General features: G+C 45.4%; 10 non-coding genes across 10 annotated transcripts; all 10 read left to right on the forward strand.

Moving 5' to 3' along the window:
- Nucleotides 1–2021: 2021 nt before the first annotated feature.
- On the forward strand, nt 2022–2212 carry LOC130305523 (U2 spliceosomal RNA). Its single transcript, XR_008855095.1, has one exon. It is a non-coding gene; the product is annotated as a U2 spliceosomal RNA (small nuclear RNA).
- Nucleotides 2213–4303: 2091 nt separating this feature from the next.
- On the forward strand, nt 4304–4494 carry LOC130305534 (U2 spliceosomal RNA). Its single transcript, XR_008855106.1, has one exon. It is a non-coding gene; the product is annotated as a U2 spliceosomal RNA (small nuclear RNA).
- Nucleotides 4495–6586: 2092 nt separating this feature from the next.
- Nucleotides 6587–6777, forward strand: LOC130305546 (U2 spliceosomal RNA). Its single transcript, XR_008855117.1, has one exon. It is a non-coding gene; the product is annotated as a U2 spliceosomal RNA (small nuclear RNA).
- A 2094-nt stretch (nt 6778–8871) lies between these two features.
- On the forward strand, nt 8872–9062 carry LOC130305551 (U2 spliceosomal RNA). The gene has a single exon (XR_008855122.1). It is a non-coding gene; the product is annotated as a U2 spliceosomal RNA (small nuclear RNA).
- Nucleotides 9063–11153: 2091 nt separating this feature from the next.
- LOC130305512 (U2 spliceosomal RNA) lies at nt 11154–11344 on the forward strand. Its single transcript, XR_008855085.1, has one exon. It is a non-coding gene; the product is annotated as a U2 spliceosomal RNA (small nuclear RNA).
- A 2092-nt stretch (nt 11345–13436) lies between these two features.
- Nucleotides 13437–13627, forward strand: LOC130305513 (U2 spliceosomal RNA). Its single transcript, XR_008855086.1, has one exon. It is a non-coding gene; the product is annotated as a U2 spliceosomal RNA (small nuclear RNA).
- A 2090-nt stretch (nt 13628–15717) lies between these two features.
- On the forward strand, nt 15718–15908 carry LOC130305514 (U2 spliceosomal RNA). The gene has a single exon (XR_008855087.1). It is a non-coding gene; the product is annotated as a U2 spliceosomal RNA (small nuclear RNA).
- A 2086-nt stretch (nt 15909–17994) lies between these two features.
- Nucleotides 17995–18185, forward strand: LOC130305515 (U2 spliceosomal RNA). Its single transcript, XR_008855088.1, has one exon. It is a non-coding gene; the product is annotated as a U2 spliceosomal RNA (small nuclear RNA).
- Nucleotides 18186–20278: 2093 nt separating this feature from the next.
- On the forward strand, nt 20279–20469 carry LOC130305516 (U2 spliceosomal RNA). Its single transcript, XR_008855089.1, has one exon. It is a non-coding gene; the product is annotated as a U2 spliceosomal RNA (small nuclear RNA).
- A 2088-nt stretch (nt 20470–22557) lies between these two features.
- On the forward strand, nt 22558–22748 carry LOC130305518 (U2 spliceosomal RNA). Its single transcript, XR_008855090.1, has one exon. It is a non-coding gene; the product is annotated as a U2 spliceosomal RNA (small nuclear RNA).
- The last annotated feature ends 4692 nt before the right edge of the window (nt 22749–27440 follow it).

A 27440-nucleotide genomic window follows, 5' to 3' on the forward strand; every position in this document is an offset into this window, starting at 1 on the left:
CCTGTGGGCCTTGCTGCTGCTGCAGCCAAAAAACAAAAGGTGGTGCTGCTGCTGCTTCTGCTGCTTCTGCTTCTGCTTGTGTCTGGCCCCTGTTGGAGCGTCCAGGCACAGGACTTCTGCTGCTGCTGACTAAATGGCCTCCTTAATTGGATCATTTGAGTAGCCAGCACACCTGTGCAGGTAGGGCATGACATGATAGGCAGCTGCCTTGATAGCGGGTGGGTGCTGAATGTTCCTAATTGACAAAATAAGATTAATGCTTATGAAGAAATATAAAATCTCATCCCTTCCCCAATATCGCGCCACACCCCTACCCCTTAATTCCCTGGTTGAACGTGATGGACATATGTCTTTTTTCGACCGTACTAACTATGTAACTATGTAACATAACATGGGGGGGGGGGGGTCTCCTGGCTGTTCACACAGGTGTGTCATTGCTGTACATTGACCATGCATTGCTTCTGTGGTATTGCAAAGGCAAAGACAAATGCTTCCAGCCATCCATTGCACTAATGGATTGGTCATCAGCTGGCTGTCTATGTCCCGCATCAATATAGACCAAAGTACAGAGGGTTAGGCTATGCTATTGTGCACCTACCTGATGCATCAGAAGGTGCGAGGCCCTTGCTAAATTCTGTGCACAGACTTTGAGATCTATACTTTAGACTGTATCTAAACCTTGCTCCAACATGGACTGACATTCTGGCCTACTTTCAGCCGATGCGACTTGTCTGTCGCTGAACAGTCGCTTTTTATGTATTCAGCACCTATGTATAATGTTGTAAAAATGCTCTAGAAGCTAAAGTCGCAGAAATGTCACACATATTTGGCCTGCAACTTTCTGTGCGACAAATTCAGACAGGAAAAATCAGTATAAATCCTTAGAAAATTATCCCCCAGTGTCTCCATCTGCTGGCGGTATTGAATAAGCATTGCTGCACTGATGGGGTATGCATTAGACGAAAAAAAAGAAGAAAAAGAAGAATAATACGCCCAGAAAAGAGGCGAAAAGGAGAAAAACGTAAAAAAACGTGAAAAAAAAGTAAGAGGAAGAGAAGGGAAAAAAAGGTGGAAATGGGTTTAAAAGTGATTTCGGCGGAGAAATATATATATATATATATATATATATATATATATATATATATATACGCGCACACACACACATATATATAAACGTATTCTCCGTTGAGATATTGCAGCCGCTGCTGTGTCCAGGCCCAGGAGCCTTAGCACTGTGCTGTGATGTCACTCAATACCACTGACATCACTAGGTGTAAACAACATCTCTCCTTTGCTGTGTATGTGACTATGGAGCTGTTTGGTGATGTCGTCTATTATGGCCTTCATAGAAGCAACAGGAGATTGTTGCATCCATCTAGAACCCTCAGAACTACAGTGCTATGATGTCACTCACTTCCACAGGCCTTGCAGAGTGTAAACAACAACAACCCAGCTTTGTTGTGTATGTAACCATAGGGATTTGTGATGTCACCTAGAACCTTCACAGCAGCGACAGCTTTATGAGGAGCATCAGCACTGCTCTGCCTGAGCAGAACCATCACCGCCATAGGTTGTCAAATAACCCGGATTTAACCCACACAGGTAAGTCCAATGGGGTGCAGGCATGTCCTCTATGCTTACAGCTTCCCGTGGGTGTTGGTTTGATACCGTTTGGGGACAGCCAAGGAGGCATCTGCAGGCAACAAAGGTAGGTGTGTGCTTGTGTGTGTGTTTCCTATGCAGATCCTAAGCCCAGTGTCACATGCAAGTAGGAGGAGTAAGAAGGGTTCCTGGCAAATCCGGGTTATGGATTGCATTTAAAAAGGCCCCGTGGGAGTGCAATGGGCCCCTGTCTTGCTGCTTAGCAATAATGGTATGGGTTTAGGTTCTGCTGTGTGTACTGGTGGTTGACTGCCCCCCAGCCCAGAGTGTGCATGGAAAATTGTCTGGCAGCCTCCCTGACAGCAAGCAGTGATAGTGCCCATGAAGGGGACCTTGTTGGGCCCGCCCCTTTCACGGTTATCGCTTCTCGGCCTTTTGGCTAAGATCAAGTGTAGTATCTGTTCTTATCAGTTTAATATCTGATACGTCCCCTATCTGGGGACCATATATTAAATGGATTTTTGAGAACGGGGGCCGATTTCGAAGCTTGCTTCCGTCGCCCTATGCATTGACCCGATATGGCAGTATCTTCGGGTACAGTGCACCACCCCCTTACAGGGTTAAAAAGAAAGATTCCTACTTTCATTGCTACCTGCTTGCTGGCTAGCCAGCTAGCCAGCCCTGTGGGCCTTGCTGCTGCTGCAGCCAAAAAACAAAAGGTGGTGCTGCTGCTGCTTCTGCTGCTTCTGCTTCTGCTTGTGTCTGGCCCCTGTTGGAGCGTCCAGGCACAGGACTTCTGCTGCTGCTGACTAAATGGCCTCCTTAATTGGATCATTTGAGTAGCCAGCACACCTGTGCAGGTAGGGCATGACATGATAGGCAGCTGCCTTGATAGCGGGTGGGTGCTGAATGTTCCTAATTGACAAAATAAGATTAATGCTTATGAAGAAATATAAAATCTCATCCCTTCCCCAATATCGCGCCACACCCCTACCCCTTAATTCCCTGGTTGAACGTGATGGACATATGTCTTTTTTCGACCGTACTAACTATGTAACTATGTAACATAACATGGGGGGGGGGGGTCTCCTGGCTGTTCACACAGGTGTGTCATTGCTGTACATTGACCATGCATTGCTTCTGTGGTATTGCAAAGGCAAAGACAAATGCTTCCAGCCATCCATTGCACTAATGGATTGGTCATCAGCTGGCTGTCTATGTCCCGCATCAATATAGACCAAAGTACAGAGGGTTAGGCTATGCTATTGTGCACCTACCTGATGCATCAGAAGGTGCGAGGCCCTTGCTAAATTCTGTGCACAGACTTTGAGATCTATACTTTAGACTGTATCTAAACCTGCTCCAACATGGACTGACATTCTGGCCTACTTTCAGCCGATGCGACTTGTCTGTCGCTGAACAGTCGCTTTTTATGTATTCAGCACCTATGTATAATGTTGTAAAAATGCTCTAGAAGCTAAAGTCGCAGAAATGTCACACATATTTGGCCTGCAACTTTCTGTGCGACAAATTCAGACAGGAAAAATCAGTATAAATCCTTAGAAAATTATCCCCCAGTGTCTCCATCTGCTGGCGGTATTGAATAAGCATTGCTGCACTGATGGGGTATGCATTAGACGAAAAAAAAGAAGAAAAAGAAGAATAATACGCCCAGAAAAGAGGCGAAAAGGAGAAAAACGTAAAAAAACGTGAAAAAAAAGTAAGAGGAAGAGAAGGGAAAAAAAGGTGGAAATGGGTTTAAAAGTGATTTCGGCGGAGAAATATATATATATATATATATATATATATATATATATATATATATATACGCGCACACACACACATATATATAAACGTATTCTCCGTTGAGATATTGCAGCCGCTGCTGTGTCCAGGCCCAGGAGCCTTAGCACTGTGCTGTGATGTCACTCAATACCACTGACATCACTAGGTGTAAACAACATCTCTCCTTTGCTGTGTATGTGACTATGGAGCTGTTTGGTGATGTCGTCTATTATGGCCTTCATAGAAGCAACAGGAGATTGTTGCATCCATCTAGAACCCTCAGAACTACAGTGCTATGATGTCACTCACTTCCACAGGCCTTGCAGAGTGTAAACAACAACAACCCAGCTTTGTTGTGTATGTAACCATAGGGATTTGTGATGTCACCTAGAACCTTCACAGCAGCGACAGCTTTATGAGGAGCATCAGCACTGCTCTGCCTGAGCAGAACCATCACCGCCATAGGTTGTCAAATAACCCGGATTTAACCCACACAGGTAAGTCCAATGGGGTGCAGGCATGTCCTCTATGCTTACAGCTTCCCGTGGGTGTTGGTTTGATACCGTTTGGGGACAGCCAAGGAGGCATCTGCAGGCAACAAAGGTAGGTGTGTGCTTGTGTGTGTGTTTCCTATGCAGATCCTAAGCCCAGTGTCACATGCAAGTAGGAGGAGTAAGAAGGGTTCCTGGCAAATCCGGGTTATGGATTGCATTTAAAAAGGCCCCGTGGGAGTGCAATGGGCCCCTGTCTTGCTGCTTAGCAATAATGGTATGGGTTTAGGTTCTGCTGTGTGTACTGGTGGTTGACTGCCCCCCAGCCCAGAGTGTGCATGGAAAATTGTCTGGCAGCCTCCCTGACAGCAAGCAGTGATAGTGCCCATGAAGGGGACCTTGTTGGGCCCGCCCCTTTCACGGTTATCGCTTCTCGGCCTTTTGGCTAAGATCAAGTGTAGTATCTGTTCTTATCAGTTTAATATCTGATACGTCCCCTATCTGGGGACCATATATTAAATGGATTTTTGAGAACGGGGGCCGATTTCGAAGCTTGCTTCCGTCGCCCTATGCATTGACCCGATATGGCAGTATCTTCGGGTACAGTGCACCACCCCCTTACAGGGTTAAAAAGAAAGATTCCTACTTTCATTGCTACCTGCTTGCTGGCTAGCCAGCTAGCCAGCCCTGTGGGCCTTGCTGCTGCTGCAGCCAAAAAACAAAAGGTGGTGCTGCTGCTGCTTCTGCTGCTTCTGCTTCTGCTTGTGTCTGGCCCCTGTTGGAGCGTCCAGGCACAGGACTTCTGCTGCTGCTGACTAAATGGCCTCCTTAATTGGATCATTTGAGTAGCCAGCACACCTGTGCAGGTAGGGCATGACATGATAGGCAGCTGCCTTGATAGCGGGTGGGTGCTGAATGTTCCTAATTGACAAAATAAGATTAATGCTTATGAAGAAATATAAAATCTCATCCCTTCCCCAATATCGCGCCACACCCCTACCCCTTAATTCCCTGGTTGAACGTGATGGACATATGTCTTTTTTCGACCGTACTAACTATGTAACTATGTAACATAACATGGGGGGGGGGGGGTCTCCTGGCTGTTCACACAGGTGTGTCATTGCTGTACATTGACCATGCATTGCTTCTGTGGTATTGCAAAGGCAAAGACAAATGCTTCCAGCCATCCATTGCACTAATGGATTGGTCATCAGCTGGCTGTCTATGTCCCGCATCAATATAGACCAAAGTACAGAGGGTTAGGCTATGCTATTGTGCACCTACCTGATGCATCAGAAGGTGCGAGGCCCTTGCTAAATTCTGTGCACAGACTTTGAGATCTATACTTTAGACTGTATCTAAACCTGCTCCAACATGGACTGACATTCTGGCCTACTTTCAGCCGATGCGACTTGTCTGTCGCTGAACAGTCGCTTTTTATGTATTCAGCACCTATGTATAATGTTGTAAAAATGCTCTAGAAGCTAAAGTCGCAGAAATGTCACACATATTTGGCCTGCAACTTTCTGTGCGACAAATTCAGACAGGAAAAATCAGTATAAATCCTTAGAAAATTATCCCCCAGTGTCTCCATCTGCTGGCGGTATTGAATAAGCATTGCTGCACTGATGGGGTATGCATTAGACGAAAAAAAAGAAGAAAAAGAAGAATAATACGCCCAGAAAAGAGGCGAAAAGGAGAAAAACGTAAAAAAACGTGAAAAAAAAGTAAGAGGAAGAGAAGGGAAAAAAAGGTGGAAATGGGTTTAAAAGTGATTTCGGCGGAGAAATATATATATATATATATATATATATATATATATATATATATATATACGCGCACACACACACATATATATAAACGTATTCTCCGTTGAGATATTGCAGCCGCTGCTGTGTCCAGGCCCAGGAGCCTTAGCACTGTGCTGTGATGTCACTCAATACCACTGACATCACTAGGTGTAAACAACATCTCTCCTTTGCTGTGTATGTGACTATGGAGCTGTTTGGTGATGTCGTCTATTATGGCCTTCATAGAAGCAACAGGAGATTGTTGCATCCATCTAGAACCCTCAGAACTACAGTGCTATGATGTCACTCACTTCCACAGGCCTTGCAGAGTGTAAACAACAACAACCCAGCTTTGTTGTGTATGTAACCATAGGGATTTGTGATGTCACCTAGAACCTTCACAGCAGCGACAGCTTTATGAGGAGCATCAGCACTGCTCTGCCTGAGCAGAACCATCACCGCCATAGGTTGTCAAATAACCCGGATTTAACCCACACAGGTAAGTCCAATGGGGTGCAGGCATGTCCTCTATGCTTACAGCTTCCCGTGGGTGTTGGTTTGATACCGTTTGGGGACAGCCAAGGAGGCATCTGCAGGCAACAAAGGTAGGTGTGTGCTTGTGTGTGTGTTTCCTATGCAGATCCTAAGCCCAGTGTCACATGCAAGTAGGAGGAGTAAGAAGGGTTCCTGGCAAATCCGGGTTATGGATTGCATTTAAAAAGGCCCCGTGGGAGTGCAATGGGCCCCTGTCTTGCTGCTTAGCAATAATGGTATGGGTTTAGGTTCTGCTGTGTGTACTGGTGGTTGACTGCCCCCCAGCCCAGAGTGTGCATGGAAAATTGTCTGGCAGCCTCCCTGACAGCAAGCAGTGATAGTGCCCATGAAGGGGACCTTGTTGGGCCCGCCCCTTTCACGGTTATCGCTTCTCGGCCTTTTGGCTAAGATCAAGTGTAGTATCTGTTCTTATCAGTTTAATATCTGATACGTCCCCTATCTGGGGACCATATATTAAATGGATTTTTGAGAACGGGGGCCGATTTCGAAGCTTGCTTCCGTCGCCCTATGCATTGACCCGATATGGCAGTATCTTCGGGTACAGTGCACCACCCCCTTACAGGGTTAAAAAGAAAGATTCCTACTTTCATTGCTACCTGCTTGCTGGCTAGCCAGCTAGCCAGCCCTGTGGGCCTTGCTGCTGCTGCAGCCAAAAAACAAAAGGTGGTGCTGCTGCTGCTTCTGCTGCTTCTGCTTCTGCTTGTGTCTGGCCCCTGTTGGAGCGTCCAGGCACAGGACTTCTGCTGCTGCTGACTAAATGGCCTCCTTAATTGGATCATTTGAGTAGCCAGCACACCTGTGCAGGTAGGGCATGACATGATAGGCAGCTGCCTTGATAGCGGGTGGGTGCTGAATGTTCCTAATTGACAAAATAAGATTAATGCTTATGAAGAAATATAAAATCTCATCCCTTCCCCAATATCGCGCCACACCCCTACCCCTTAATTCCCTGGTTGAACGTGATGGACATATGTCTTTTTTCGACCGTACTAACTATGTAACTATGTAACATAACATGGGGGGGGGGGGGTCTCCTGGCTGTTCACACAGGTGTGTCATTGCTGTACATTGACCATGCATTGCTTCTGTGGTATTGCAAAGGCAAAGACAAATGCTTCCAGCCATCCATTGCACTAATGGATTGGTCATCAGCTGGCTGTCTATGTCCCGCATCAATATAGACCAAAGTACAGAGGGTTAGGCTATGCTATTGTGCACCTACCTGATGCATCAGAAGGTGCGAGGCCCTTGCTAAATTCTGTGCACAGACTTTGAGATCTATACTTTAGACTGTATCTAAACCTGCTCCAACATGGACTGACATTCTGGCCTACTTTCAGCCGATGCGACTTGTCTGTCGCTGAACAGTCGCTTTTTATGTATTCAGCACCTATGTATAATGTTGTAAAAATGCTCTAGAAGCTAAAGTCGCAGAAATGTCACACATATTTGGCCTGCAACTTTCTGTGCGACAAATTCAGACAGGAAAAATCAGTATAAATCCTTAGAAAATTATCCCCCAGTGTCTCCATCTGCTGGCGGTATTGAATAAGCATTGCTGCACTGATGGGGTATGCATTAGACGAAAAAAAAGAAGAAAAAGAAGAATAATACGCCCAGAAAAGAGGCGAAAAGGAGAAAAACGTAAAAAAACGTGAAAAAAAAGTAAGAGGAAGAGAAGGGAAAAAAAGGTGGAAATGGGTTTAAAAGTGATTTCGGCGGAGAAATATATATATATATATATATATATATATATATATATATATATATATATACGCGCACACACACACATATATATAAACGTATTCTCCGTTGAGATATTGCAGCCGCTGCTGTGTCCAGGCCCAGGAGCCTTAGCACTGTGCTGTGATGTCACTCAATACCACTGACATCACTAGGTGTAAACAACATCTCTCCTTTGCTGTGTATGTGACTATGGAGCTGTTTGGTGATGTCGTCTATTATGGCCTTCATAGAAGCAACAGGAGATTGTTGCATCCATCTAGAACCCTCAGAACTACAGTGCTATGATGTCACTCACTTCCACAGGCCTTGCAGAGTGTAAACAACAACAACCCAGCTTTGTTGTGTATGTAACCATAGGGATTTGTGATGTCACCTAGAACCTTCACAGCAGCGACAGCTTTATGAGGAGCATCAGCACTGCTCTGCCTGAGCAGAACCATCACCGCCATAGGTTGTCAAATAACCCGGATTTAACCCACACAGGTAAGTCCAATGGGGTGCAGGCATGTCCTCTATGCTTACAGCTTCCCGTGGGTGTTGGTTTGATACCGTTTGGGGACAGCCAAGGAGGCATCTGCAGGCAACAAAGGTAGGTGTGTGCTTGTGTGTGTGTTTCCTATGCAGATCCTAAGCCCAGTGTCACATGCAAGTAGGAGGAGTAAGAAGGGTTCCTGGCAAATCCGGGTTATGGATTGCATTTAAAAAGGCCCCGTGGGAGTGCAATGGGCCCCTGTCTTGCTGCTTAGCAATAATGGTATGGGTTTAGGTTCTGCTGTGTGTACTGGTGGTTGACTGCCCCCCAGCCCAGAGTGTGCATGGAAAATTGTCTGGCAGCCTCCCTGACAGCAAGCAGTGATAGTGCCCATGAAGGGGACCTTGTTGGGCCCGCCCCTTTCACGGTTATCGCTTCTCGGCCTTTTGGCTAAGATCAAGTGTAGTATCTGTTCTTATCAGTTTAATATCTGATACGTCCCCTATCTGGGGACCATATATTAAATGGATTTTTGAGAACGGGGGCCGATTTCGAAGCTTGCTTCCGTCGCCCTATGCATTGACCCGATATGGCAGTATCTTCGGGTACAGTGCACCACCCCCTTACAGGGTTAAAAAGAAAGATTCCTACTTTCATTGCTACCTGCTTGCTGGCTAGCCAGCTAGCCAGCCCTGTGGGCCTTGCTGCTGCTGCAGCCAAAAAACAAAAGGTGGTGCTGCTGCTGCTTCTGCTGCTTCTGCTTCTGCTTGTGTCTGGCCCCTGTTGGAGCGTCCAGGCACAGGACTTCTGCTGCTGCTGACTAAATGGCCTCCTTAATTGGATCATTTGAGTAGCCAGCACACCTGTGCAGGTAGGGCATGACATGATAGGCAGCTGCCTTGATAGCGGGTGGGTGCTGAATGTTCCTAATTGACAAAATAAGATTAATGCTTATGAAGAAATATAAAATCTCATCCCTTCCCCAATATCGCGCCACACCCCTACCCCTTAATTCCCTGGTTGAACGTGATGGACATATGTCTTTTTTCGACCGTACTAACTATGTAACTATGTAACATAACATGGGGGGGGGGGGTCTCCTGGCTGTTCACACAGGTGTGTCATTGCTGTACATTGACCATGCATTGCTTCTGTGGTATTGCAAAGGCAAAGACAAATGCTTCCAGCCATCCATTGCACTAATGGATTGGTCATCAGCTGGCTGTCTATGTCCCGCATCAATATAGACCAAAGTACAGAGGGTTAGGCTATGCTATTGTGCACCTACCTGATGCATCAGAAGGTGCGAGGCCCTTGCTAAATTCTGTGCACAGACTTTGAGATCTATACTTTAGACTGTATCTAAACCTGCTCCAACATGGACTGACATTCTGGCCTACTTTCAGCCGATGCGACTTGTCTGTCGCTGAACAGTCGCTTTTTATGTATTCAGCACCTATGTATAATGTTGTAAAAATGCTCTAGAAGCTAAAGTCGCAGAAATGTCACACATATTTGGCCTGCAACTTTCTGTGCGACAAATTCAGACAGGAAAAATCAGTATAAATCCTTAGAAAATTATCCCCCAGTGTCTCCATCTGCTGGCGGTATTGAATAAGCATTGCTGCACTGATGGGGTATGCATTAGACGAAAAAAAAGAAGAAAAAGAAGAATAATACGCCCAGAAAAGAGGCGAAAAGGAGAAAAACGTAAAAAAACGTGAAAAAAAAGTAAGAGGAAGAGAAGGGAAAAAAAGGTGGAAATGGGTTTAAAAGTGATTTCGGCGGAGAAATATATATATATATATATATATATATATATATATATATATATATATACGCGCACACACACACATATATATAAACGTATTCTCCGTTGAGATATTGCAGCCGCTGCTGTGTCCAGGCCCAGGAGCCTTAGCACTGTGCTGTGATGTCACTCAATACCACTGACATCACTAGGTGTAAACAACATCTCTCCTTTGCTGTGTATGTGACTATGGAGCTGTTTGGTGATGTCGTCTATTATGGCCTTCATAGAAGCAACAGGAGATTGTTGCATCCATCTAGAACCCTCAGAACTACAGTGCTATGATGTCACTCACTTCCACAGGCCTTGCAGAGTGTAAACAACAACAACCCAGCTTTGTTGTGTATGTAACCATAGGGATTTGTGATGTCACCTAGAACCTTCACAGCAGCGACAGCTTTATGAGGAGCATCAGCACTGCTCTGCCTGAGCAGAACCATCACCGCCATAGGTTGTCAAATAACCCGGATTTAACCCACACAGGTAAGTCCAATGGGGTGCAGGCATGTCCTCTATGCTTACAGCTTCCCGTGGGTGTTGGTTTGATACCGTTTGGGGACAGCCAAGGAGGCATCTGCAGGCAACAAAGGTAGGTGTGTGCTTGTGTGTGTGTTTCCTATGCAGATCCTAAGCCCAGTGTCACATGCAAGTAGGAGGAGTAAGAAGGGTTCCTGGCAAATCCGGGTTATGGATTGCATTTAAAAAGGCCCCGTGGGAGTGCAATGGGCCCCTGTCTTGCTGCTTAGCAATAATGGTATGGGTTTAGGTTCTGCTGTGTGTACTGGTGGTTGACTGCCCCCCAGCCCAGAGTGTGCATGGAAAATTGTCTGGCAGCCTCCCTGACAGCAAGCAGTGATAGTGCCCATGAAGGGGACCTTGTTGGGCCCGCCCCTTTCACGGTTATCGCTTCTCGGCCTTTTGGCTAAGATCAAGTGTAGTATCTGTTCTTATCAGTTTAATATCTGATACGTCCCCTATCTGGGGACCATATATTAAATGGATTTTTGAGAACGGGGGCCGATTTCGAAGCTTGCTTCCGTCGCCCTATGCATTGACCCGATATGGCAGTATCTTCGGGTACAGTGCACCACCCCCTTACAGGGTTAAAAAGAAAGATTCCTACTTTCATTGCTACCTGCTTGCTGGCTAGCCAGCTAGCCAGCCCTGTGGGCCTTGCTGCTGCTGCAGCCAAAAAACAAAAGGTGGTGCTGCTGCTGCTTCTGCTGCTTCTGCTTCTGCTTGTGTCTGGCCCCTGTTGGAGCGTCCAGGCACAGGACTTCTGCTGCTGCTGACTAAATGGCCTCCTTAATTGGATCATTTGAGTAGCCAGCACACCTGTGCAGGTAGGGCATGACATGATAGGCAGCTGCCTTGATAGCGGGTGGGTGCTGAATGTTCCTAATTGACAAAATAAGATTAATGCTTATGAAGAAATATAAAATCTCATCCCTTCCCCAATATCGCGCCACACCCCTACCCCTTAATTCCCTGGTTGAACGTGATGGACATATGTCTTTTTTCGACCGTACTAACTATGTAACTATGTAACATAACATGGGGGGGGGGGGTCTCCTGGCTGTTCACACAGGTGTGTCATTGCTGTACATTGACCATGCATTGCTTCTGTGGTATTGCAAAGGCAAAGACAAATGCTTCCAGCCATCCATTGCACTAATGGATTGGTCATCAGCTGGCTGTCTATGTCCCGCATCAATATAGACCAAAGTACAGAGGGTTAGGCTATGCTATTGTGCACCTACCTGATGCATCAGAAGGTGCGAGGCCCTTGCTAAATTCTGTGCACAGACTTTGAGATCTATACTTTAGACTGTATCTAAACCTGCTCCAACATGGACTGACATTCTGGCCTACTTTCAGCCGATGCGACTTGTCTGTCGCTGAACAGTCGCTTTTTATGTATTCAGCACCTATGTATAATGTTGTAAAAATGCTCTAGAAGCTAAAGTCGCAGAAATGTCACACATATTTGGCCTGCAACTTTCTGTGCGACAAATTCAGACAGGAAAAATCAGTATAAATCCTTAGAAAATTATCCCCCAGTGTCTCCATCTGCTGGCGGTATTGAATAAGCATTGCTGCACTGATGGGGTATGCATTAGACGAAAAAAAAGAAGAAAAAGAAGAATAATACGCCCAGAAAAGAGGCGAAAAGGAGAAAAACGTAAAAAAACGTGAAAAAAAAGTAAGAGGAAGAGAAGGGAAAAAAAGGTGGAAATGGGTTTAAAAGTGATTTCGGCGGAGAAATATATATATATATATATATATATATATGATATATATATATATATATACGCGCACACACACACATATATATAAACGTATTCTCCGTTGAGATATTGCAGCCGCTGCTGTGTCCAGGCCCAGGAGCCTTAGCACTGTGCTGTGATGTCACTCAATACCACTGACATCACTAGGTGTAAACAACATCTCTCCTTTGCTGTGTATGTGACTATGGAGCTGTTTGGTGATGTCGTCTATTATGGCCTTCATAGAAGCAACAGGAGATTGTTGCATCCATCTAGAACCCTCAGAACTACAGTGCTATGATGTCACTCACTTCCACAGGCCTTGCAGAGTGTAAACAACAACAACCCAGCTTTGTTGTGTATGTAACCATAGGGATTTGTGATGTCACCTAGAACCTTCACAGCAGCGACAGCTTTATGAGGAGCATCAGCACTGCTCTGCCTGAGCAGAACCATCACCGCCATAGGTTGTCAAATAACCCGGATTTAACCCACACAGGTAAGTCCAATGGGGTGCAGGCATGTCCTCTATGCTTACAGCTTCCCGTGGGTGTTGGTTTGATACCGTTTGGGGACAGCCAAGGAGGCATCTGCAGGCAACAAAGGTAGGTGTGTGCTTGTGTGTGTGTTTCCTATGCAGATCCTAAGCCCAGTGTCACATGCAAGTAGGAGGAGTAAGAAGGGTTCCTGGCAAATCCGGGTTATGGATTGCATTTAAAAAGGCCCCGTGGGAGTGCAATGGGCCCCTGTCTTGCTGCTTAGCAATAATGGTATGGGTTTAGGTTCTGCTGTGTGTACTGGTGGTTGACTGCCCCCCAGCCCAGAGTGTGCATGGAAAATTGTCTGGCAGCCTCCCTGACAGCAAGCAGTGATAGTGCCCATGAAGGGGACCTTGTTGGGCCCGCCCCTTTCACGGTTATCGCTTCTCGGCCTTTTGGCTAAGATCAAGTGTAGTATCTGTTCTTATCAGTTTAATATCTGATACGTCCCCTATCTGGGGACCATATATTAAATGGATTTTTGAGAACGGGGGCCGATTTCGAAGCTTGCTTCCGTCGCCCTATGCATTGACCCGATATGGCAGTATCTTCGGGTACAGTGCACCACCCCCTTACAGGGTTAAAAAGAAAGATTCCTACTTTCATTGCTACCTGCTTGCTGGCTAGCCAGCTAGCCAGCCCTGTGGGCCTTGCTGCTGCTGCAGCCAAAAAACAAAAGGTGGTGCTGCTGCTGCTTCTGCTGCTTCTGCTTCTGCTTGTGTCTGGCCCCTGTTGGAGCGTCCAGGCACAGGACTTCTGCTGCTGCTGACTAAATGGCCTCCTTAATTGGATCATTTGAGTAGCCAGCACACCTGTGCAGGTAGGGCATGACATGATAGGCAGCTGCCTTGATAGCGGGTGGGTGCTGAATGTTCCTAATTGACAAAATAAGATTAATGCTTATGAAGAAATATAAAATCTCATCCCTTCCCCAATATCGCGCCACACCCCTACCCCTTAATTCCCTGGTTGAACGTGATGGACATATGTCTTTTTTCGACCGTACTAACTATGTAACTATGTAACATAACATGGGGGGGGGGGGGTCTCCTGGCTGTTCACACAGGTGTGTCATTGCTGTACATTGACCATGCATTGCTTCTGTGGTATTGCAAAGGCAAAGACAAATGCTTCCAGCCATCCATTGCACTAATGGATTGGTCATCAGCTGGCTGTCTATGTCCCGCATCAATATAGACCAAAGTACAGAGGGTTAGGCTATGCTATTGTGCACCTACCTGATGCATCAGAAGGTGCGAGGCCCTTGCTAAATTCTGTGCACAGACTTTGAGATCTATACTTTAGACTGTATCTAAACCTGCTCCAACATGGACTGACATTCTGGCCTACTTTCAGCCGATGCGACTTGTCTGTCGCTGAACAGTCGCTTTTTATGTATTCAGCACCTATGTATAATGTTGTAAAAATGCTCTAGAAGCTAAAGTCGCAGAAATGTCACACATATTTGGCCTGCAACTTTCTGTGCGACAAATTCAGACAGGAAAAATCAGTATAAATCCTTAGAAAATTATCCCCCAGTGTCTCCATCTGCTGGCGGTATTGAATAAGCATTGCTGCACTGATGGGGTATGCATTAGACGAAAAAAAAGAAGAAAAAGAAGAATAATACGCCCAGAAAAGAGGCGAAAAGGAGAAAAACGTAAAAAAACGTGAAAAAAAAGTAAGAGGAAGAGAAGGGAAAAAAAGGTGGAAATGGGTTTAAAAGTGATTTCGGCGGAGAAATATATATATATATATATATATATATATATATATATATATATATACGCGCACACACACACATATATATAAACGTATTCTCCGTTGAGATATTGCAGCCGCTGCTGTGTCCAGGCCCAGGAGCCTTAGCACTGTGCTGTGATGTCACTCAATACCACTGACATCACTAGGTGTAAACAACATCTCTCCTTTGCTGTGTATGTGACTATGGAGCTGTTTGGTGATGTCGTCTATTATGGCCTTCATAGAAGCAACAGGAGATTGTTGCATCCATCTAGAACCCTCAGAACTACAGTGCTATGATGTCACTCACTTCCACAGGCCTTGCAGAGTGTAAACAACAACAACCCAGCTTTGTTGTGTATGTAACCATAGGGATTTGTGATGTCACCTAGAACCTTCACAGCAGCGACAGCTTTATGAGGAGCATCAGCACTGCTCTGCCTGAGCAGAACCATCACCGCCATAGGTTGTCAAATAACCCGGATTTAACCCACACAGGTAAGTCCAATGGGGTGCAGGCATGTCCTCTATGCTTACAGCTTCCCGTGGGTGTTGGTTTGATACCGTTTGGGGACAGCCAAGGAGGCATCTGCAGGCAACAAAGGTAGGTGTGTGCTTGTGTGTGTGTTTCCTATGCAGATCCTAAGCCCAGTGTCACATGCAAGTAGGAGGAGTAAGAAGGGTTCCTGGCAAATCCGGGTTATGGATTGCATTTAAAAAGGCCCCGTGGGAGTGCAATGGGCCCCTGTCTTGCTGCTTAGCAATAATGGTATGGGTTTAGGTTCTGCTGTGTGTACTGGTGGTTGACTGCCCCCCAGCCCAGAGTGTGCATGGAAAATTGTCTGGCAGCCTCCCTGACAGCAAGCAGTGATAGTGCCCATGAAGGGGACCTTGTTGGGCCCGCCCCTTTCACGGTTATCGCTTCTCGGCCTTTTGGCTAAGATCAAGTGTAGTATCTGTTCTTATCAGTTTAATATCTGATACGTCCCCTATCTGGGGACCATATATTAAATGGATTTTTGAGAACGGGGGCCGATTTCGAAGCTTGCTTCCGTCGCCCTATGCATTGACCCGATATGGCAGTATCTTCGGGTACAGTGCACCACCCCCTTACAGGGTTAAAAAGAAAGATTCCTACTTTCATTGCTACCTGCTTGCTGGCTAGCCAGCTAGCCAGCCCTGTGGGCCTTGCTGCTGCTGCAGCCAAAAAACAAAAGGTGGTGCTGCTGCTGCTTCTGCTGCTTCTGCTTCTGCTTGTGTCTGGCCCCTGTTGGAGCGTCCAGGCACAGGACTTCTGCTGCTGCTGACTAAATGGCCTCCTTAATTGGATCATTTGAGTAGCCAGCACACCTGTGCAGGTAGGGCATGACATGATAGGCAGCTGCCTTGATAGCGGGTGGGTGCTGAATGTTCCTAATTGACAAAATAAGATTAATGCTTATGAAGAAATATAAAATCTCATCCCTTCCCCAATATCGCGCCACACCCCTACCCCTTAATTCCCTGGTTGAACGTGATGGACATATGTCTTTTTTCGACCGTACTAACTATGTAACTATGTAACATAACATGGGGGGGGGGGGTCTCCTGGCTGTTCACACAGGTGTGTCATTGCTGTACATTGACCATGCATTGCTTCTGTGGTATTGCAAAGGCAAAGACAAATGCTTCCAGCCATCCATTGCACTAATGGATTGGTCATCAGCTGGCTGTCTATGTCCCGCATCAATATAGACCAAAGTACAGAGGGTTAGGCTATGCTATTGTGCACCTACCTGATGCATCAGAAGGTGCGAGGCCCTTGCTAAATTCTGTGCACAGACTTTGAGATCTATACTTTAGACTGTATCTAAACCTGCTCCAACATGGACTGACATTCTGGCCTACTTTCAGCCGATGCGACTTGTCTGTCGCTGAACAGTCGCTTTTTATGTATTCAGCACCTATGTATAATGTTGTAAAAATGCTCTAGAAGCTAAAGTCGCAGAAATGTCACACATATTTGGCCTGCAACTTTCTGTGCGACAAATTCAGACAGGAAAAATCAGTATAAATCCTTAGAAAATTATCCCCCAGTGTCTCCATCTGCTGGCGGTATTGAATAAGCATTGCTGCACTGATGGGGTATGCATTAAAAAAGAAGAAAAAGAAGAATAATACGCCCAGAAAAGAGGCGAAAAGGAGAAAAACGTAAAAAAACGTGAAAAAAAAGTAAGAGGAAGAGAAGGGAAAAAAAGGTGGAAATGGGTTTAAAAGTGATTTCGGCGGAGAAATATATATATATATATATATATATATATATATATATATATATATATATACGCGCACACACACACATATATATAAACGTATTCTCCGTTGAGATATTGCAGCCGCTGCTGTGTCCAGGCCCAGGAGCCTTAGCACTGTGCTGTGATGTCACTCAATACCACTGACATCACTAGGTGTAAACAACATCTCTCCTTTGCTGTGTATGTGACTATGGAGCTGTTTGGTGATGTCGTCTATTATGGCCTTCATAGAAGCAACAGGAGATTGTTGCATCCATCTAGAACCCTCAGAACTACAGTGCTATGATGTCACTCACTTCCACAGGCCTTGCAGAGTGTAAACAACAACAACCCAGCTTTGTTGTGTATGTAACCATAGGGATTTGTGATGTCACCTAGAACCTTCACAGCAGCGACAGCTTTATGAGGAGCATCAGCACTGCTCTGCCTGAGCAGAACCATCACCGCCATAGGTTGTCAAATAACCCGGATTTAACCCACACAGGTAAGTCCAATGGGGTGCAGGCATGTCCTCTATGCTTACAGCTTCCCGTGGGTGTTGGTTTGATACCGTTTGGGGACAGCCAAGGAGGCATCTGCAGGCAACAAAGGTAGGTGTGTGCTTGTGTGTGTGTTTCCTATGCAGATCCTAAGCCCAGTGTCACATGCAAGTAGGAGGAGTAAGAAGGGTTCCTGGCAAATCCGGGTTATGGATTGCATTTAAAAAGGCCCCGTGGGAGTGCAATGGGCCCCTGTCTTGCTGCTTAGCAATAATGGTATGGGTTTAGGTTCTGCTGTGTGTACTGGTGGTTGACTGCCCCCCAGCCCAGAGTGTGCATGGAAAATTGTCTGGCAGCCTCCCTGACAGCAAGCAGTGATAGTGCCCATGAAGGGGACCTTGTTGGGCCCGCCCCTTTCACGGTTATCGCTTCTCGGCCTTTTGGCTAAGATCAAGTGTAGTATCTGTTCTTATCAGTTTAATATCTGATACGTCCCCTATCTGGGGACCATATATTAAATGGATTTTTGAGAACGGGGGCCGATTTCGAAGCTTGCTTCCGTCGCCCTATGCATTGACCCGATATGGCAGTATCTTCGGGTACAGTGCACCACCCCCTTACAGGGTTAAAAAGAAAGATTCCTACTTTCATTGCTACCTGCTTGCTGGCTAGCCAGCTAGCCAGCCCTGTGGGCCTTGCTGCTGCTGCAGCCAAAAAACAAAAGGTGGTGCTGCTGCTGCTTCTGCTGCTTCTGCTTCTGCTTGTGTCTGGCCCCTGTTGGAGCGTCCAGGCACAGGACTTCTGCTGCTGCTGACTAAATGGCCTCCTTAATTGGATCATTTGAGTAGCCAGCACACCTGTGCAGGTAGGGCATGACATGATAGGCAGCTGCCTTGATAGCGGGTGGGTGCTGAATGTTCCTAATTGACAAAATAAGATTAATGCTTATGAAGAAATATAAAATCTCATCCCTTCCCCAATATCGCGCCACACCCCTACCCCTTAATTCCCTGGTTGAACGTGATGGACATATGTCTTTTTTCGACCGTACTAACTATGTAACTATGTAACATAACATGGGGGGGGGGGGTCTCCTGGCTGTTCACACAGGTGTGTCATTGCTGTACATTGACCATGCATTGCTTCTGTGGTATTGCAAAGGCAAAGACAAATGCTTCCAGCCATCCATTGCACTAATGGATTGGTCATCAGCTGGCTGTCTATGTCCCGCATCAATATAGACCAAAGTACAGAGGGTTAGGCTATGCTATTGTGCACCTACCTGATGCATCAGAAGGTGCGAGGCCCTTGCTAAATTCTGTGCACAGACTTTGAGATCTATACTTTAGACTGTATCTAAACCTGCTCCAACATGGACTGACATTCTGGCCTACTTTCAGCCGATGCGACTTGTCTGTCGCTGAACAGTCGCTTTTTATGTATTCAGCACCTATGTATAATGTTGTAAAAATGCTCTAGAAGCTAAAGTCGCAGAAATGTCACACATATTTGGCCTGCAACTTTCTGTGCGACAAATTCAGACAGGAAAAATCAGTATAAATCCTTAGAAAATTATCCCCCAGTGTCTCCATCTGCTGGCGGTATTGAATAAGCATTGCTGCACTGATGGGGTATGCATTAGACGAAAAAAAAGAAGAAAAAGAAGAATAATACGCCCAGAAAAGAGGCGAAAAGGAGAAAAACGTAAAAAAACGTGAAAAAAAAGTAAGAGGAAGAGAAGGGAAAAAAAGGTGGAAATGGGTTTAAAAGTGATTTCGGCGGAGAAATATATATATATATATATATATATATATATATATATATATATATATATACGCGCACACACACACATATATATAAACGTATTCTCCGTTGAGATATTGCAGCCGCTGCTGTGTCCAGGCCCAGGAGCCTTAGCACTGTGCTGTGATGTCACTCAATACCACTGACATCACTAGGTGTAAACAACATCTCTCCTTTGCTGTGTATGTGACTATGGAGCTGTTTGGTGATGTCGTCTATTATGGCCTTCATAGAAGCAACAGGAGATTGTTGCATCCATCTAGAACCCTCAGAACTACAGTGCTATGATGTCACTCACTTCCACAGGCCTTGCAGAGTGTAAACAACAACAACCCAGCTTTGTTGTGTATGTAACCATAGGGATTTGTGATGTCACCTAGAACCTTCACAGCAGCGACAGCTTTATGAGGAGCATCAGCACTGCTCTGCCTGAGCAGAACCATCACCGCCATAGGTTGTCAAATAACCCGGATTTAACCCACACAGGTAAGTCCAATGGGGTGCAGGCATGTCCTCTATGCTTACAGCTTCCCGTGGGTGTTGGTTTGATACCGTTTGGGGACAGCCAAGGAGGCATCTGCAGGCAACAAAGGTAGGTGTGTGCTTGTGTGTGTGTTTCCTATGCAGATCCTAAGCCCAGTGTCACATGCAAGTAGGAGGAGTAAGAAGGGTTCCTGGCAAATCCGGGTTATGGATTGCATTTAAAAAGGCCCCGTGGGAGTGCAATGGGCCCCTGTCTTGCTGCTTAGCAATAATGGTATGGGTTTAGGTTCTGCTGTGTGTACTGGTGGTTGACTGCCCCCCAGCCCAGAGTGTGCATGGAAAATTGTCTGGCAGCCTCCCTGACAGCAAGCAGTGATAGTGCCCATGAAGGGGACCTTGTTGGGCCCGCCCCTTTCACGGTTATCGCTTCTCGGCCTTTTGGCTAAGATCAAGTGTAGTATCTGTTCTTATCAGTTTAATATCTGATACGTCCCCTATCTGGGGACCATATATTAAATGGATTTTTGAGAACGGGGGCCGATTTCGAAGCTTGCTTCCGTCGCCCTATGCATTGACCCGATATGGCAGTATCTTCGGGTACAGTGCACCACCCCCTTACAGGGTTAAAAAGAAAGATTCCTACTTTCATTGCTACCTGCTTGCTGGCTAGCCAGCTAGCCAGCCCTGTGGGCCTTGCTGCTGCTGCAGCCAAAAAACAAAAGGTGGTGCTGCTGCTGCTTCTGCTGCTTCTGCTTCTGCTTGTGTCTGGCCCCTGTTGGAGCGTCCAGGCACAGGACTTCTGCTGCTGCTGACTAAATGGCCTCCTTAATTGGATCATTTGAGTAGCCAGCACACCTGTGCAGGTAGGGCATGACATGATAGGCAGCTGCCTTGATAGCGGGTGGGTGCTGAATGTTCCTAATTGACAAAATAAGATTAATGCTTATGAAGAAATATAAAATCTCATCCCTTCCCCAATATCGCGCCACACCCCTACCCCTTAATTCCCTGGTTGAACGTGATGGACATATGTCTTTTTTCGACCGTACTAACTATGTAACTATGTAACATAACATGGGGGGGGGGGGTCTCCTGGCTGTTCACACAGGTGTGTCATTGCTGTACATTGACCATGCATTGCTTCTGTGGTATTGCAAAGGCAAAGACAAATGCTTCCAGCCATCCATTGCACTAATGGATTGGTCATCAGCTGGCTGTCTATGTCCCGCATCAATATAGACCAAAGTACAGAGGGTTAGGCTATGCTATTGTGCACCTACCTGATGCATCAGAAGGTGCGAGGCCCTTGCTAAATTCTGTGCACAGACTTTGAGATCTATACTTTAGACTGTATCTAAACCTGCTCCAACATGGACTGACATTCTGGCCTACTTTCAGCCGATGCGACTTGTCTGTCGCTGAACAGTCGCTTTTTATGTATTCAGCACCTATGTATAATGTTGTAAAAATGCTCTAGAAGCTAAAGTCGCAGAAATGTCACACATATTTGGCCTGCAACTTTCTGTGCGACAAATTCAGACAGGAAAAATCAGTATAAATCCTTAGAAAATTATCCCCCAGTGTCTCCATCTGCTGGCGGTATTGAATAAGCATTGCTGCACTGATGGGGTATGCATTAGACAAAAAAAAAGAAGAAAAAGAAGAATAATACGCCCAGAAAAGAGGCGAAAAGGAGAAAAACGTAAAAAAACGTGAAAAAAAAGTAAGAGGAAGAGAAGGGAAAAAAAGGTGGAAATGGGTTTAAAAGTGATTTCGGCGGAGAAATATATATATATATATATATATATATATATATATATATATATATACGCGCACACACACACATATATATAAACGTATTCTCCGTTGAGATATTGCAGCCGCTGCTGTGTCCAGGCCCAGGAGCCTTAGCACTGTGCTGTGATGTCACTCAATACCACTGACATCACTAGGTGTAAACAACATCTCTCCTTTGCTGTGTATGTGACTATGGAGCTGTTTGGTGATGTCGTCTATTATGGCCTTCATAGAAGCAACAGGAGATTGTTGCATCCATCTAGAACCCTCAGAACTACAGTGCTATGATGTCACTCACTTCCACAGGCCTTGCAGAGTGTAAACAACAACAACCCAGCTTTGTTGTGTATGTAACCATAGGGATTTGTGATGTCACCTAGAACCTTCACAGCAGCGACAGCTTTATGAGGAGCATCAGCACTGCTCTGCCTGAGCAGAACCATCACCGCCATAGGTTGTCAAATAACCCGGATTTAACCCACACAGGTAAGTCCAATGGGGTGCAGGCATGTCCTCTATGCTTACAGCTTCCCGTGGGTGTTGGTTTGATACCGTTTGGGGACAGCCAAGAGGCATCTGCAGGCAACAAAGGTAGGTGTGTGCTTGTGTGTGTGTTTCCTATGCAGATCCTAAGCCCAGTGTCACATGCAAGTAGGAGGAGTAAGAAGGGTTCCTGGCAAATCCGGGTTATGGATTGCATTTAAAAAGGCCCCGTGGGAGTGCAATGGGCCCCTGTCTTGCTGCTTAGCAATAATGGTATGGGTTTAGGTTCTGCTGTGTGTACTGGTGGTTGACTGCCCCCCAGCCCAGAGTGTGCATGGAAAATTGTCTGGCAGCCTCCCTGACAGCAAGCAGTGATAGTGCCCATGAAGGGGACCTTGTTGGGCCCGCCCCTTTCACGGTTATCGCTTCTCGGCCTTTTGGCTAAGATCAAGTGTAGTATCTGTTCTTATCAGTTTAATATCTGATACGTCCCCTATCTGGGGACCATATATTAAATGGATTTTTGAGAACGGGGGCCGATTTCGAAGCTTGCTTCCGTCGCCCTATGCATTGACCCGATATGGCAGTATCTTCGGGTACAGTGCACCACCCCCTTACAGGTTAAAAAGAAAGATTCCTACTTTCATTGCTACCTGCTTGCTGGCTAGCCAGCTAGCCAGCCCTGTGGGCCTTGCTGCTGCTGCAGCCAAAAAACAAAAGGTGGTGCTGCTGCTGCTTCTGCTGCTTCTGCTTCTGCTTGTGTCTGGCCCCTGTTGGAGCGTCCAGGCACAGGACTTCTGCTGCTGCTGACTAAATGGCCTCCTTAATTGGATCATTTGAGTAGCCAGCACATCTGTGCAGGTAGGGCATGACATGATAGGCAGCTGCCTTGATAGCGGGTGGGTGCTGAATGTTCTAATTGACAAAATAAGATTAATGCTTATGAAGAAATATAAAATCTCATCCCTTCCCCAATATCGCGCCACACCCCTACCCCTTAATTCCCTGGTTGAACGTGATGGACATATGTCTTTTTTCGACCGTACTAACTATGTAACTATGTAACATAACATGGGGGGGGGGGGTCTCCTGGCTGTTCACACAGGTGTGTCATTGCTGTACATTGACCATGCATTGCTTCTGTGGTATTGCAAAGGCAAAGACAAATGCTTCCAGCCATCCATTGCACTAATGGATTGGTCATCAGCTGGCTGTCTATGTCCCGCATCAATATAGACCAAAGTACAGAGGGTTAGGCTATGCTATTGTGCACCTACCTGATGCATCAGAAGGTGCGAGGCCCTTGCTAAATTCTGTGCACAGACTTTGAGATCTATACTTTAGACTGTATCTAAACCTGCTCCAACATGGACTGACATTCTGGCCTACTTTCAGCCGATGCGACTTGTCTGTCGCTGAACAGTCGCTTTTTATGTATTCAGCACCTATGTATAATGTTGTAAAAATGCTCTAGAAGCTAAAGTCGCAGAAATGTCACACATATTTGGCCTGCAACTTTCTGTGCGACAAATTCAGACAGGAAAAATCAGTATAAATCCTTAGAAAATTATCCCCCAGTGTCTCCATCTGCTGGCGGTATTGAATAAGCATTGCTGCACTGATGGGGTATGCATTAGACGAAAAAAAGAAGAAAAAGAAGAATAATACGCCCAGAAAAGAGGCGAAAAGGAGAAAAACGTAAAAAACGTGAAAAAAAAGTAAGAGGAAGAGAGGGAAAAAAGGTGGAAATGGGTTTAAAAGTGATTTCGGCGGAGAAATATATATATATATATATATATATATATATATATATATATACGCGCACACACACACATATATATAAACGTATTCTCCGTTGAGATATTGCAGCCTGCTGCTGTGTCCAGGCCCAGGAGCCTTAGCACTGTGCTGTGATGTCACTCAATACCACTGACATCACTAGGTGTAAACAACATCTCTCCTTTGCTGTGTATGTGACTATGGAGCTGTTTGGTGATGTCGTCTATTATGCCTTCATAGAAGCAACAGGAGATTGTTGCATCCATCTAGAACCCTCAGAACTACAGTGCTATGATGTCACTCACTTCCACAGGCCTTGCAGAGTGTAAACAACAACAACCCAGCTTTGTTGTGTATGTAACCATAGGGATTTGTGATGTCACCTAGAACCTTCACAGCAGCGACAGCCTTTATGAGGAGCATCAGCACTGCTCTGCCTGAGCAGAACCATCACCGCCATAGGTTGTCAAATAACCCGGATTTAACCCACACAGGTAAGTCCAATGGGTGCAGGCATTGTCCTCTATGCTTACAGCTTCCCTGTGGGTGTTGGTTTGATACCGTTTGGGGACAGCCAAGGAGGCATCTGCAGGCAACAAAGGTAGGTGTGTGCTTGTGTGTGTGTTTTCCTATGCAGATCCTAAGCCCAGTGTCACATGCAAGTAGGAGGAGTAAGAAGGGTTCCTGGCAAATCCGGGTTATGGATTGCATTTAAAAAGGCCCCCGTGGGGAGTGCAATGGGCCCCTGTCTTGCTGCTTAGCAATAATGGTATGGGTTTAGGTTCTGCTGTGTGTACTGGTGGTTGACTGCCCCCCAGCCAGAGTGTGCATGGAAAATTGTCTGGCAGCCTCCCTGACAGCAAGCAGTGATAGTGCCCATGAAGGGACCTTGTTGGGCCCGCCCCTTTCTTTCACGGTTATCGCTTCTCGGCCTTTTGGCTAAGATCTTGTATCTTGTCAAGGGGCTCTGAGTTCGTCGAACCTTCGGCCTTGAGGCATCGGCGGTTTTTTAGCCGTCTTAAGCCTCATGCTGCTATAGGAGGAGGACTTACAAAGAACGGGAAGGCGATCCCCCATGGCGACCCTTAGGTTTGCTGCGCATACTGAAACTCGGATTAAGAACACCTTCCGTATTGAAGTGGATGAGGAGAAAAAGGAGAAGATGACTTTGGAATTTTTTGTCAAGAGAATTATGCTGGATTTATTGCACATTCAGAGAGAAGATGTGTTTTGCCTAAAAGACCCAGGTAAAGGACTTTTCATTCTTACCTTGACTTCCGCATCTGCATGTGACCATATGTTTGAGAAAGTTCGGGAGCTTGCCAATGAGGAGGATATGAAAGGACTTGTTTTCATTGCTCTATATTCTAATGGCGATGTTCCACTGGTGGTTACTATGCACGATCCATACGTGGATATAAGAGACATTGTCTTATTTTTAAACCAATATTGTGCGGAAGTCAAATACTCTCATAAAATAATGAATGCAATGGACTTTTGGACTGGAAAGCATAAGTTTGCTGTTAAGTTCAGAGAAGATGTGAGAGGAATTGGAGGTCTGTGTCGCCCACCTGCAAATTTTTTAATTGGGCGTAAACGTGGCTATTTATTCTACCCTGGGATGCCGTATTATTGCAGGAAATGCCATGAATATGGTCATACACAAGAATCTTGCAAAGAGGAAGTGGTTATTTGCAAAAGATGTGGCCAAAAAGGCCACACCACTTTGGACTGTCAAAATGAGATTCTGTGTAATGTGTGTAAGCAGAAAGGACACGCTTTTAAGGATTGTCCTCAACGCTCCTGGGCCAATATTGTGGCTACGTCGGCTGGTCCCTCGATGAGGAAGAGCTCCATGGATGCTGTGCCTGTGCCTAAGACCCACACCCTGAAAGTGATGCCTGAGTCTTCTGCTACCGGAATTCCTGTGATACCTGCTGTGGCTCATGTCTCCAAAAGCATTGTGTCCCCGGGGAAGGTCGTGGGACCTGAGACAGAAGTGAGGGGTTCTCCTCTCATGGAAGTTGAGGGTCCTGGACCGCCCAGAAGGGATACAGAGGAGATGGATGTAGAAGAACGGCGAAAGAGGAAAAGCAGAGACCGGAAAGAGGAAAAGGGCCTTAACATCAAAAGGAGTGGTCGAGTTAGTGCGGACGAGGGGAACGTGGAGATTGTCTGCCAAAAGGTTATAACAGCATCCGACCCTGTTAATATTGAGGAATTTGTGTCACCACCTACAGATTGGGGTTCTTTGTCTGAGGATAATGAATGACCCAGGAGCTACCAAGTGTTAATATCTCCTCCTTCAATGTGAGGAGTTTGAAGAGCCCAGAGAGGAGGGCTGCTTTATTTTCTTTCTTGTCTTCTTTGCCTACAGACATTTTATTTTTACAGGAATGTGCCATTGATTATGATATCAATTATTCATCTTTGAGATCTGAATGGACTCTTGGCCCGTCTGTGTGGTCAGGGGATAATGAGAGGAAAGTGACTGGTGTTTGCATACTGTTCAAGAGCAGTGAGTATAAAGTTACCTCCTTCACAGACATTGTACCCGGTAGAGCCCTGCTCGTTCATATTATTTATAATGACATGAATATGAGACTTTTAAATGTATATGCCTCTCCAGATAAGGATGAAAGATCTGATTTATTAGAGAAAATTCAGTTTTATTTACCGGGTTCATCCCCGCTTATCATCGCTGGTGATTTTAATTGTATAATGGCAGGAGAGGAGCGGGCTGGAGGATCTGAACAAAGGAAAGATAAGACTGAAAAACAACTAAAGGATTTTATAGTTGATTTTAATTTAAAAGATTTGTGGAGAACCTCTTTCCCTAATGACCCTGGGTATACCTGGGGGAATAGCCTTTATATGTCAAGGATTGATTATATTTTTGCTTCTGGATTTGCATTTTATGGGAATATGCAATTGACTTCTACCTTTTTTTCAGATCATAAGATTTTATCTGCTACATGTAAGTTTGATGGGGTTTGCAGAGCCAAAGGAGTCTGGCGTCTGAATATCTCTTTGCTTGAAGATGAAGAAATTAAATGTAATTTTATCTATCTTTTTAAAAAATTGCAGAACTCAAGGACTAATTTTAATTCTCTTTTAGCATGGTGGGAATTCTGCAAGGTAAAATTTAAAGAGTATTTTATTAAGATGGGTGTTAAAAAAACAAAAGAGAAATTGAAATGGTATAGAGATCTTAACACAAAACTACAAACCTATTATCAACTCAAAGAGCTGGGTGTATATGTAGACGATCTGATTTTAAGTGTTAAAAGTGATATTCAGAAGGCTATAACTAACAAAGGGAAAGAAATAATTTTTAACTCCAAAGTTGAATGTAAAGAGAAGGATGAAAAGTGTACAAGATTCTTTTTTAAAAAGGTAATGGAAACAAAAAAGTTAATGATTAACATTGAGGATGAAACTACTAATGTAGGAATGTTATCCAAAGCTAAATCCTTTTATCAAGATCTGTTTAATGAGAAACCCATTGATATATCTGCTGCTAAT

Source organism: Hyla sarda, unplaced genomic scaffold, assembly GCF_029499605.1.
Source record: "Hyla sarda isolate aHylSar1 unplaced genomic scaffold, aHylSar1.hap1 scaffold_1318, whole genome shotgun sequence".
Classification (NCBI taxonomy): Eukaryota; Metazoa; Chordata; class Amphibia; order Anura; family Hylidae; genus Hyla; species Hyla sarda.